At 39.6% G+C, this 13,445-nt stretch overlaps 1 non-coding gene across 1 annotated transcript; it reads left to right on the top strand.

Moving 5' to 3' along the window:
- Nucleotides 1-2,040: 2,040 nt before the first annotated feature.
- On the top strand, nucleotides 2,041-2,116 carry TRNAV-GAC (transfer RNA valine (anticodon GAC)). Its single transcript has one exon. It is a non-coding gene; the product is annotated as a tRNA-Val (tRNA).
- Nucleotides 2,117-13,445: the final 11,329 nt, after the last annotated feature.

Here is a 13,445-nt window from a genome sequence, read left to right on the forward strand (position 1 = left end):
AGCCACTAATCCCAAGTAGGGGCAACCTTTCTATGTTCTTCTTGCCTGAACAAAAAACAAAATAGTATATATATTTTTTTGGTGTCCTTAGTTTATTCTTGGCTCTAGCCTAACAGACCCCAATATAACAGGGAGGTTACAAACACATGGTTTCTGTTCTCTTGTTTAGTTATATTTCATGAAATTAAACTCAAATTTGCCCTTTAGGTTTACTAACCAGCCAGCTGGTCCATGACAACTAGTCCTTGAAATGCTTTCTTTTCTCCCTCAGGCCAAATTAGTCTATTTGTAAAAAGTTGCCTTACCCTACACCTAAAAGGTTCATCTTTGAGTCACTGGAGAGGCATGGTCCCTTTGGTTTTCTCCAGGCCCCACTGCCCTATGCTTGTACTTACTTACACAGTGATAAATGCTTCCAGCTTCCCCTTCCGTTTCTGGGCACTCAGCTCAGACCAGGTCTACACCAAGGCTTCTCCAACCCCCTCACACAGCTGTTGCCTCCTGGACTTTTCCAGGTGCCAACCTGCTTGTCACCGTGACCTGGCTGTTCTGCTGCTACTGCTCCATCTTCAGATGACTCCAGCTTCCAGGACTTAATTTTCATCATTAAAACCAAAGGAGACAACAGAGTTGGAACTTGAGGGTGAAATAAAGCAGATGGAGAAAGACAAAACCATACGATTTCACTCATAAGTAGAATATAAAAGCAGAAACAAAACAAACATAACAAAACAAAAACAAACTCAACAGCTTGGTGCTTACCAGACGGGAAGGGAGTGAGGAAAGAGTGAAATAGGCCTGACCAGGCGGTTGCGCAGTGGATAGAGTGTCAGACTGGGATACGGAAGGACCCAGGTTCGAGACCCCCGAGGTCGCCAGCTTGAGCGCGAGCTCATCTGGCTTGAGCAAAAAAAAGCTCACCAGCTTGGACCCAAGGTCACTGGCTCAAGCAAGGGGTTACTTGGTCTGCTGAAGGCCCATAGCCAAGGCACATATGAGAAAGCAATCAATGAACAACTAAGGTGTCGCAACGAAAAACTGATGATTGATGCTTCTCATCTTTCTCCGTTCCTGTCTGTCCCTATCTATCCCTCTCTCTGACTCTCTCTCTGTCCCTGTAAAAATCAAACAACAACAAAAAAAAGAGCGAAATAGGTAAAGGGGGCATTTGTACAGTGATGGATGGAAACTGGACCCTTGGTGGTAAGTACACTATAGTGTATACAGATGTTGAATTATTAAGTTGTACACCTGAAACTTATACAATATTATTAACTAATGTTACCTCAAACAAAATGAACAAACAAAAGGAAACATTTACCTACATTCTTTATCATAATTGAGCTGTCCTTTCTCCATTCCAGTCACCATTTAAGGCTTTTACATATAATTCTTCTTCGGGTATGTATGTCCTGGCTTCACAGTCTTCTAACATATCTTTAAGTGTGCCAGGCACTTCCAGGTGTTTCATGTCATCCTCAGAGGCACTGATGTCAGTATTACTATACTCACTTGACTCATGAGGAAACAGATTCAGAAAGTTGAAGGGAATTTCCCAAGATATAAGTGGCTCAGCCCCCGTATGATTAAGTTTTCTGATACAAAATCCAGGCTCTTTCCACTCAACCATTCAGCCTGTACTAACTTCTCATTATCGAAAGCCCACTTGCAGTTTGAGTGTCCAGGTGAGAGTTATTCTCCATTCTTGATTGACTTTTGAATTGAATCATTTTTATATCACCTCCTGGTTTGTTTTTAACTACTCATGGTGTCCCATACGCCTACCAAATTACAGCACTATCCTCTGAAATTATAAAAATGATTATCAATATTTGCCACATGAATGAATGAAATTAGAAGGTTGTTCTTTTCCTCAGAGTTACAAAATGGACCAAAAGGAGTTTAAGCACTTAATATTTTTCTTTAAAATATTAACTAGTATTTTTCTTACAAATATTAAACATTAATATTTTCTTAAACATGGTTTTTGAGAATTGTAAAGAACTATAGGCATCACTGAGTTTAGAGAATGAGTGTTTGGCCCTGGCCGGTTGGCTCAGTGGTAGAGCGTCGGCCTGACGTGCGGAAGTCCCGGGTTCGATTCCCGGCTAGGGCACACAGGAGAGGCGCCCATCTGCTTCTTCACCCCTCCCCCTCTCCTTCCTCTCTGTCTCTCTCTTCCCTTCCCACAGCCGAGGTTCCATTGGAGCAAAAGATGGCCCGAGCGCTGGGGATGGCTCCTTGGCCTCTGCCCCAGGCGCTAGAGTGGCTCTGGTCGCAACAGAGTGATGCCCGGGATGGGCAGAGCGTCGCCCCTGGTGGGCGTGCCGGGTGGATCCCGGTCGGGCGCATGCGGGAGTCTGTCTGACTGTCTCTCCCTGTTTCCAGCTTCAGAAAAATACAAAATAATAATAATAATAATAATAATAATAATAATAATAAAAGAAAAGAAAAGAAAAAGAAAGAAAATGAGTGTTTATTGAGGCTTAATTTAACCTGGTGATTCCTTGTATAGGTGCTTGGATAGTATTTAATCCTCTTTTTACCAAATTCTGGCTTTTTCCAGAAAAGTACAATTAAAGAAATATGTGAAGAAGGTTCTGAGGATAAGTTCACGGCCCAGGAATCTGACTCCACAATGCCTAAGTGCTCTATTATTTCTCTCTTCATGCACCCCACTCAAAACCATGCTGAAAGTAGAAATTACACTAGGTTTGCACTAGTTTGGAAGACAAATCTTAATAGGATTTTATGCTAACGTATTCAGGAGGAGATGAGTTGCTCCAGCAATATTCTGTAGTGTTAATTCTAATCCCTGGTTGTACATTAGCCTCATCTGGGAAGTATCAAAAACACACCAATGTCTCAGAAATTTTGATTTAATTTTTTCCAGGATGAGCTCCAAGCAACCAATATGCTTTTAGATACCAGGTGGTTCCAGCATGCAGCCAGTCTGAACCAGTGTTCCACAGCAGTGGTTCCAAACTTTGCTGACTGTTAGTTCCATCTGACAGAGCTTTTAGAACTTTTGATGCACAGACTGTAGCCTATACAAGTCAGTAATGATTGAGGTGTTTAAAGCCCTATGATTCCAATATACAGAAAGCTTTGGAACCACTGTTCTATAGGAGTGTTACTAAGCAGACACTTGAACCAAATGAAGCATTAGGTTCAGAAAATATGTTTACTTGCCACATTTGTACTGGTTTAATAATTATATAAGATATTGTGACAATTAGTTTTTATTTACACCAGTTCACTAGTATATTTATTTCTAAGCACTTTGTCAGATACGCAGTTACGGGAAGTAACATCGGATTTCAGTACTGGCTGAACTGGTTAAGTTGCTTTCAGAATGTATCGTATAGTTAATATTTCACTTCATGTTTCTGCTGCCCAAATATGTGAATAATCAATTTCAATAAAATATTTAACAGCCGGTCTAGTCAGACATTTTCTTCTTTGACAAAATTAACTATATCAAGCAACGAAAATCTTGGTTGTTTTGCATTTATAGTATCCTTTAGATGAAGAATAATTAATAGTTTGTTCATATTAACCCTAAAGTTTTAATCCAATGACATTTTTCTATACCTTTTTAAAACCTAATTCCAAAGAGTACAGACTGCTTTTACTTCTGTTTTAATTTTTATCATTTTTTAAAATAGTGCCATTTTTAGATGGCCAATTTTACTCTTCATGGCCAAATGGAAAACACAGGTAATTTTTTTAAATGCTAAAATAACAAATTTAAAAGCCCAACTACAGTCTAACAGAAAACAGCATTCTTCAGAAGCACTTATGATCTATGCAAAAAAAGGAGAAGGAAACTTGGAATAATTATAAGGCAACCCTTTCATTTTACAAAGAAATCGCGGTTAACCTAGGTAGGGATTGTTACCAGTTCCTGCTGCTAAGCGCTGGTAGAGGTGGGAAGAGAAGTTGTCTTCTAGTTTCTAGCCAAATTTTATTTTTCCTACTTCTCCATCTGCATCATTGGCCAAGAAAGTGCAACTGACTTCTCCTTTTGAGATTCTCATGTCATTTTTCATGAACTGTGGCAATATATAGAAAAAATGTAAAGGTGCATTCTTTTCATTATGAAAATGTCCATGCATAAAGAGAAATAAGCTTTGTTTTGTGAGGAAATCAAATGCCTACTCAAAATGTGAATGGGATGGTACCTTTCACTTAGCATAGGGTTTAAACTTGATGGTGTATGTTACAGTTTTCTACTGGCATGTGGGCAAAGTGAGCTCAACACCACCTACTTAGAGTTGCTTCCCAACCAAGTTCCTGTCCTTTAGGTGAGATCTTCAATAAACTTTACCCATCTTGAGTCATTTATCCTCATTTCATCTGGGATTTTTAAGGTATTTAAAAGTCTTAACAAATTTGCATCTTTTTATTGCATGAATCAATTTTTATAAATTTCTTGCTGTTGCACAAGAAGGATAATGCTAGATGACAGTGTTTCTGTTCCTGGTGGGCAGATTAATATTAGATGTGAAGACCAGCCACATATATAGATATATACAAATACATATATACATATATGTGTGTATATATGTGTATGGATACACACACATATATATAAAATCTCACTTTCAGATAAGTCATTATGCATATTACAACAAATATCAACTGTTATGAAGCAGACATAGAATGTAGAATACAATATTTTTGGATTGTACTATAAAGAAAGTGAATCTGCCTGAATTAAACCAATTTAATGTTGTAGAGGAAAAACGAATGCGTTAAGACTGGAAATTGAGAGTGCTATGTTCTAGGACTAAGCCTTTTTCACATACCAACAGTGTGACCCCCCAGAATAATTTTTTTTTCTCCTATAAACTTGGAAATTCAGCAGTAACATACATGGTACTTGGGCCAATTACTTAACCTCTGAGCCTCAATGTCTTCAGCTACAAGTGGAAGAAAAATGGCCTTGATCAGTGTCTCTCAATCTTGGTTATACCTTAGAATCGCTCAGAAAATATTTGAAAATAATGATCCCCGCCCTGGCCGGTTGGCTCAGCGGTAGAGCGTCGGCCTAGCGTGCGGAGGACCCGGGTTCGATTCCCGGCCAGGGCACACAGGAGAAGCGCCCATTTGCTTCTCCACCCCTCCGCCGCGCTTTCCTCTCTGTCTCTCTCTTCCCCTCCCGCAGCCAGGGCTCCATTGGAGCAAACATGGCCCGGGCGCTGGGGATGGCTCTGTGGTCTCTGCCTCAGGCGCTAGAGTGGCTCTGGTCGCAACATGGCGACGCCCAGGATGGGCAGAGCATCGCCCCCTGGTGGGCAGAGCATTGCCCCATGGTGGGCGTGCTGGGTGGATCCCGGTCGGGCGCATGCGGAAGTCTGTCTGACTGTCTCTCCCTGTTTCCAGCTTCAGAAAAATGAAAAAAAAAAATAATAATAATAATGATCCCCTGCACTACCCCGAGACAAACTAAAACAGAATTTCTGGGGGATGTACCCTAGGCTAGTGGTATTCAAAATGTGGTCCATGGACCACCAGCGTCATCATTGCTTGGAATATTAGCTTGGGCTGTCACAACAAAACACTGTAGACTAGGTGGCTTAAACAACAAAAATGTATTTCTTACAGTTCTGGAAGCAAGATTGAGGTGCTGGCTGCTTCAGTTTCTGGTGAAAACTCTCTTTCTGCCTTCTTGCTCTGTCCACACATGTCCCTTCCTTGGTGCACACACATGTAGAGAGACAGAACTTTCTCTTCCTCTTCTTCTAAGGCCACCTGTCCTAGTGGATTTTGACCCCGCCCTTATGACCTCATATAACTTTACCACCAAAAAGCCCTACCTCCAAATACAGTCACATTGGAGGTTAGCACTTTAACCTCCAGTGAATTGGGGGTGAGAAGGAATAATTCAGACCAGGGCACCTGCGATTTTGAAAATTTTCAGATGTAATCCAGATCTATGGAATTAGATTCTCTGGGAGTAAGGACCAGGAATCCATGTTTTAACAAACTCTGTTGGTGATTCTCATGCATAGTCAAGTTGGAGGATCACTGGCTTAGACTGCTTGCTCTTACACTGGACTGCACATTGAATCACCTAAGGAATTTTTAAGCCTTTGATGTCTAGGGCCCAGTTCCAAAGATTTTGCTTTGTTACAGGATGCTCACTCTAAGCAAATTTTAAAGTGCTGCAGGTTAATCCAATCTGACAACCATTGGTGTAGAAGATCTCTATAGGTCTTTTCAATTCTAAAATGGTATGAATTTTATATAATGATATATACATGTGATATAATATACATGATCTAGATAATGTACATCTAAAAAAGGTAATAAGATAGTTCTATTTTGTAGTTTCTAACATATTTGTTACTCTGTTTTCATTAATCACTTTATAAAATGCATTAAATGGGATTTTTTCATTAGAATTTCTATTTGGTAGTATTTATACATTTGCTAGATATATAGCCCTTTAGTCTTCAGAAAATCAAAAATTGATGTGAGTCTTCTTTTTTTTTAATTAACTAATTTATTTATTTAGTTTTTACAGAGACAAAGAGTGAGTCAGAGAGAGGGATAGACAGGGACAGACAGACAGGAACGGAGAGAGATGAGAAGCATCAATCATTAGTTGTTCATTGATTGCTTTCTCTTATGTGCCTTGACTATGGGCCTTCAGCAGACCGAGTAACCCCTTACTCGAGCCAGCGACCTTGGGTTCAAGCTGGTGGGCTTTTGCTCAAACCAGATGAGCCCACGCTCAAGCCGGCAACCTCAGGGTCTCGAACCTGGGTCCTCTGCATCCCAGTTCGATGCTCTATCCACTGCGCCACTGCCTGGTCAGGCTGATGGTCTGTCTGTGTCTTTACATTGTATAAGACAAGACGAGGGTTTGGATTGTAGCCAGATGCTTACATTTTTAAAGAAACTTACAAATTTAGAATCCAGGGAAAATTTTTTAAAAACAAATATAATGTATTATTTTATGTCTCAAAAAAAAAATCATTGGCCCTGGCCGGTTGGCTCAGCAGTAGAGCGTCAGCCTAGTGTGCGGGGGACCCGGGTTCGATTCCCCGCCAGGGCACATAGGAGAAGCGCCCATTTGCTTCTCCCCCTCCCCCTCCTTCCTCTCTGTCTCTCTCTTCCCCTCCCGCAGCCAAGGCTCATTGGAGCAAAGATGGCCCGGGCGCTGGGGATGGTTCCTTGGCCTCTGCCCCAGGCGCTAGAGTGGCTCTGGTCGCGGCAGAGCATTGCCCCCTGGTGGGCAGAGCATCGCCCCTGGTGGGCGTGCCGGGTGGATCCCGGTTGGGCGCATGCGGGAGTCTGTCTGACTGTCTCTCCCCGTTTCCAGCTTCAGAAAAAGTTAGAAAAAAAAATGGAAAAAAAATCATTTAACCACATAAATAAAGGAACTATGGATATTTCTTTTCTATAAAAATTTATATTTGGAGTTATATCATTTTAAAATCTCTTTAATACCAGGATATTTAATGTCTTTAGGATTTTAGATGCCATTTTCCCAAAAATGTACAATAATAGTTATAGGAAAATGACATTTTAAAATATGTCAAATCCCCAGAGCTCTGACCAGGGAATTTAATTGTAATATTGTCATCATAAAAGTTACCACATAAAAGTAAGAAAAAAACAGCCCTGGCCGACTGGCTTAGTGGTAGAGCATTGGCCCGGCGTGTGGAAGTCCTGGGTTCAATTCCCCACCAGGGCACACAGGAAAAGCGCCCATCTGCTTCTCCATGCCTCCCCCTCTCCTTTCTCTCTATCTCTCTCTTCCCCTCCTGCAGCCAAGGCTCCATTGTAGCAAGGTTGGCTGGGGCACTGACGATGGCTCCATGGCCTCTGCCTCAGGCACTAGAATTGATCCGGCCAAAACCGAGGGATGCCCCAGATGGGCAGAGCATCGCCCCCTGCTGGGCATGCTGGGTGGATACCGGTCAGGCACATGCGGGAGTCTGTCTCTCTGCCTCCCTGCTTCTCACTTCAGAAAAATACAAAATAAAACAAAACAAAACAAAAGTAGGAAAAAACAATACCCTGATATTTTTTCTTTTCTCTCCCAGGCACAGGAAATGTTTAAAACTTCATTTTAAAACCTCATACTCATCAGAGCAAAACAAATAACTAATGGATCAAAACTAAAAATCTCAATAGTCCTGGGTTTTAATAAAATAGTTATTACAAATGGTATTTAAGCATATGGCTTAATTAGAATTCTGATTAGTTCTGATAAGGCCAAGGTAGCAAACATATGGACATATTAAATATCTATTCTAATGGTCACAAAGCAAATGGAGAATTAACAAGAAATTGGTATATCCACTCAAAAATCCATTGTCTATTAAAAGAGGATAATGGTATCTCCTTTGTTTACAAGTCATCAAAAACTAGCCTTTAAATATTTTCTTCATTTTTCAACAATCAATGTTACCAGGAAATTACAAATGAAATATTAGAATAAACATTAAGATGTGACCTTCTTTCTATATGCAGACACATGGCAATACTCCTTTTCTATAAGCAAGTTTATAAGTAAAAAATAATTTGTGGGGAACTGTTTGAAAATAATGCTACATATGAATTTTGCTTTTATTGGATGTCACTAGCAATTTAACCTAAAAGATGTGGCCTCACAAGTCAATGTATATCATTATATTCGAAAAGTGAGCGGCCTGACCTGTGGTGGCGCAGTGGATAAAACGTCGATCTGGAAATGCTGAGGTTGCCGGTTCGAAACCCTGGGCTTGCCTGGTCAAGGCACATATGGGAGTTGATGCTTCCAGCTCCTCCCCCCTTCTCTCTGTCTCTCTCTCCTCTCTCTCCCTCTCTCTCCTCTCTCTCTCCTCTCTAAAATGAATAAATAAAATTAAAAAAATTTTTAAAAAAAAAAAAAAAGAAAAGTGAGTTACATCAACACTTGGAAACACAGATGAGCTGAGATTACCAAATGCTTGAAAAGAGAAGGAAGTATTATAAAATTCTGATTTGTAATAATATTGCAAAATTCACAGCTGTTTCCACTTAACCACATAGGCTGTTATATATATACTGTATTGAAATAAAGTTCTTTATCACAAAGTTTCTATTTTGAGTGTAAAAGAAAAGTACTAACTTTGGTATGTCGTTAATCTGTAAAATGTCATTCTCTGAAAGCCAAGAAGCTTTTGAACTTCAGGAATGTTAAAACAGTATTTATATGTACACATATATTAAACAAGATATATGACTATAGTCACTAAGCTACAATTATAAACAAGAGGAAAGATATATTTAAATTTGATCATGATGGTTGACAATGACTTCTCAAAGTCATAAAATTCTGATAACAAGGGTTATTGTTAAGTTGATCTTATTACTAAGAAGCTGAGTAAAATATACTGTTCACTTTCCGTGAGGCAATTGTTAAAATACCATTCTAAAATTAAATTTTTTTGTTTTTATTGAAAGCATGGTCAAAACTTACATATTTCCTTAGTTCAGAAAGCTTGCTTGTCAGTTTTACCAGGAAGTGACAGCAGAATTTATGTCTTCTTTCCTCAATAGGCAAAATAGTTCTAACAGAGGATAGATCAGAAAATAAAAATTATTTTTAGCCTCCATCTTTGTAGGGACTTTTGCTGCTTTGACACTGAGATGATAAATGATGGCTCAATTATTCTGGATTGCCAATTAAAGAAGTGCCACACTCTAAATCTTGAGTGGGTGACTGAAGTATTAGTACTATATGGGGAAGCTATATTTCTCATGATACCTTTTCCTTTAGAAATTATGCTCTGCTTTATATATCATTATTAAGTTTTTGCTTTAAACTTTTGTTACTTGTTTTGTGTTCTTTTTTTTTAAGATTTTATTCACTTTTCAGAGAGGAGAAAGAGAGAGAGAGAGAGAGGAGCAGGAAGCATCAACTCCCATATGTGCCTTGACCAGGCAAGCCCAGGGTATCGAACAGGCGACCTCAGTGTTCCAGGTCGATGCTTTATCCCACTGCGCCACCACAGGTCAGGCGTGTTCTTAGTGCTCAGAAGTATAAACAAGTTTAACTGGCTACTGACTTCTAAGTGTATGCCTGACGTATATTAAGTGAGAGATAGTGTATAAACGGGTGCCTGGATTCTTCTACAACCTCTTTCTTTGATAGAGCAGTGACAGTGAGTGCACAGAAGGCAAGGCCCTTGAGGGGTTGACATTCTCTTTTGCTGAATGGCAACAGTGAAGAGAAATATGAGCCAGATCTGGCCCAGAGAGAGTGGGCCCATCCAGGTAAAGTTCTCTGAAAGTTTATCAAAGTGTCCTAAGACTTCATATTACTCCCTTTTTAATGTCATTATGCACAGTTCTACAAGGACAAAAAAAGGAAATTGTCGGAAGAGGTAGTTGTAAAATAGGACGTCATCATATATGCAAACTTATAGGAAGTGTTCCCTATTTAGTCTACCAAGAAATCATAAGAAGTGTTACAAAGTCTAATAATCTATTTCTGACAATTTTCTTAAGGCAGCTTTTCTTCAAACCTTTTTTTTTTTTGTGACAGACACAGAGGAAAACAGAGAGAGGGACAGACAGGAAGAGAGAAAGATAAGGAGCATCAATTCTTCGTAGTGGCACCTTAGTTGTTCATTGATTGCTTGTTCATTGATTGCTTTCTCATATGTGCCTTGACCAGGGGCTACAGCAGACCAAGTAACCCTTGCTCAAGCCAGCAACCTTGGGCTCAAGCTGGTGAGCCTTGCTTAAACCAAATGAGCCTGCACTCAAGTTGGTGACCTCGGGGTCTCGAACCTGGGTCTTCCACATCCCATTCTGATGCTCTATCCATTGCGCCACTGCCTAGTCAGGCAAACCTTTTTTTTTTTTTTAACTAAAAACTAATATGGACAGAGAGATGGTAGATAGGGGGAGAGAGAGAGAGAGAGAGAGAGAGAGAGAAATAAAAAATAGATGATAAAAATATAGAAATAGATATGTAGAAAATAAAGCCTGGAAGCAATGTTTATATTTTTATTTTAGTATATTTTTTAACAAAGAAAGACATACTTTGATCAACTAAATAAATTTCAAGACTCACTAATGGATTGCAACTTGCAGTTTAAAACATTGCATGGGATTCTCATGTATGTGTAGAGAGAGATTTTTTATATTTACTATCAGAATTTATGAGTATAGACCTCTAAAAAATATGAAACTGGAAATGGCTTTTGAACTCTTTCTAACCTACACAAATCTGTTAAACACATAAGAAGATGCCTTGATGCTTTAGCCAAAGAGGAAGCAGAGGCAACTTTGTCTAAAAACAAACACTATGTGGCAGCTCAGAATGGCAAGAGAAGGAAATAGTAAATAGATAAGGTTTAAAGCAATACACTACCTTTAAGTTTTTCTCAACAACCACATAGATAGGTCTTCTAACAAGATTATGTGTTTATGAGGCACACCAAGAAATGTTTGCAATTGTTAGAGAGCGGGGGGGGGGGTGGGGGGGGGGGGTGGGGGGGGGGGTGGGGGGTGTTCCCAACAGCAGAGAAGTCATCAGCTCATTAACAAGAAGGCCCCCAGGGATTATTGTGAATCATCAGTTCCTGCCACTGGGAGGGATTTGTCCCAAAGTCTGCACATTCCAGACCACACCCACCATATTCCTTCACTACCTCATCTCAGGTTTTTAATAACTAAAGAGTAGCTCTTTCTCTGAACAGAGCTAAAGATTTATTTTTTCTTTAAAGACTTTATTTATTCAATTTTCAGAAAGGAGAGAGAGAGAGAGAGAGAGAGAGAGAGAAGGGGGGAGGAGCAGGAAGCATCAACTCCCACATGTGCCTTGACCAGGCAAGCCCAGGGTTTCCAACTGGCAACCTCAGTGTTCCAGGTTGACGCTTTATCTCACTGCGCCACCACAGATCAGGCCAGAGCTAAAAGCTTTTAAAAAACTCTTCCTACCCTCTCCATTTACAAATAATGTTATGGTAGTATGTATACCAGTATAAGTTGCAGTCTGCTGTTATAAATGATGCTGATACTATGATCTCTAAAATGGCATCTGTTGATTGTTACTTTTTTAGTTTTCACAGAGGGACTATCTCTATGGTCTGAGAGAGTCAGCATCAGTAAAAGACACCTATAAATGGTAAGAGGAAGGGCGCTGTGATCAGAAATTTTTGGTGCATTGGATATAGGGCTTTGGAGCCAAGCCAAGAGGACTTGTCTGCCTTCTGCCAGCAGCGAGGATTCAACTAGACAGTAAAAGACTAAAATTAAAAAGTCTAAGAAACCTTAAAACCAGATTTATTAACATATTCTTATTTGCCTGGGGCATTTGAATTTATCGGTGACTTGGGTTAATTACTCTCTATAAATTCTACTCTTGACAGCTCAGCTTAAACCTAAAGAATCCAGAAGGATATATATCAAAGTGCAAAGACATCAGTTAGGCATTTCTCTCATCTTCACTGACTTTAACACACACACACACACACACACACACACACACACACACTCCAAAACACACACTCAAATGAATTTTCATACATTTTGGGACATGTACGTACATGGATCTCAGTGGGCTTAGAATCACCCAGGAAAGTAAGTCCCTGGAAGGCATCATTCAGAGCAGCAATTATTCCTATTGGTGGTAGGGTAGGGATTCTACAAATATATATATTTTAATTTTTATATGTATTAATTTTAAAGAGAGGAATAGAGAGAGAAACATCAATTTGTTGTGCTACTTATTTATGCATTCATTGATTGCTGCTGGTATATGTCCTAACCTGGGATCACACCTGCAACCTTGGCTTACTAGGATGATACTCTAACCAACTGAGCTACCAGCTGGGCCTAGAAATATTTCGGATGCTATCAATAACACCATTTTCTTAAAATTCTCAACTAGTTTTTTTAAAGGATATGAGAAAAGGAAAAATATTTTTTGGCTTTAAAGTCTTATATAAGCAAGATTCTGCTGATGCCATGTTAAAAAAAATAATTTTTATGGTCTAAGGTCAGGAACCAGGGAAAGGCTCCCCACCCATCAGCACTAGATCTTTCTGAAGAGAAAGCTAGCTGTGGAGAAGAGAGAAGGAAGTTGTTTTGCAGATGCCAAAGGAAACCAAGATGTAGTCAACACTGAAGAGAAAAACATTATTAATGAATTTCAAAGGTTCACATTTCTCAATTAGCTCAAAGTGATTATTTTGGGGGTCCATGCTTTGAAAAGATACTAAGACCTCATTAAAATCACAGCTATTTGTGAAGTCAAACTGATAATTAACATGAGATGGTGGAAAGGGGAGAAATCAACTAAGGCCCAAATACTGCTCTCTACTAATGTATTTTAGAAGCACTAGCTATGCAGACAAAACCTGGTGAGCAGAGATTGCAACAGGGTCTGTGAGATTTTCTATTCCTCAGAATTGTAGAAACTCAGAAACAAATTCAGTGTAGCTACTGCAGCC

This window comes from Saccopteryx leptura, chromosome 3, assembly GCF_036850995.1.
Source record: "Saccopteryx leptura isolate mSacLep1 chromosome 3, mSacLep1_pri_phased_curated, whole genome shotgun sequence".
NCBI classification, from domain to species: domain Eukaryota; kingdom Metazoa; phylum Chordata; class Mammalia; order Chiroptera; family Emballonuridae; genus Saccopteryx; species Saccopteryx leptura.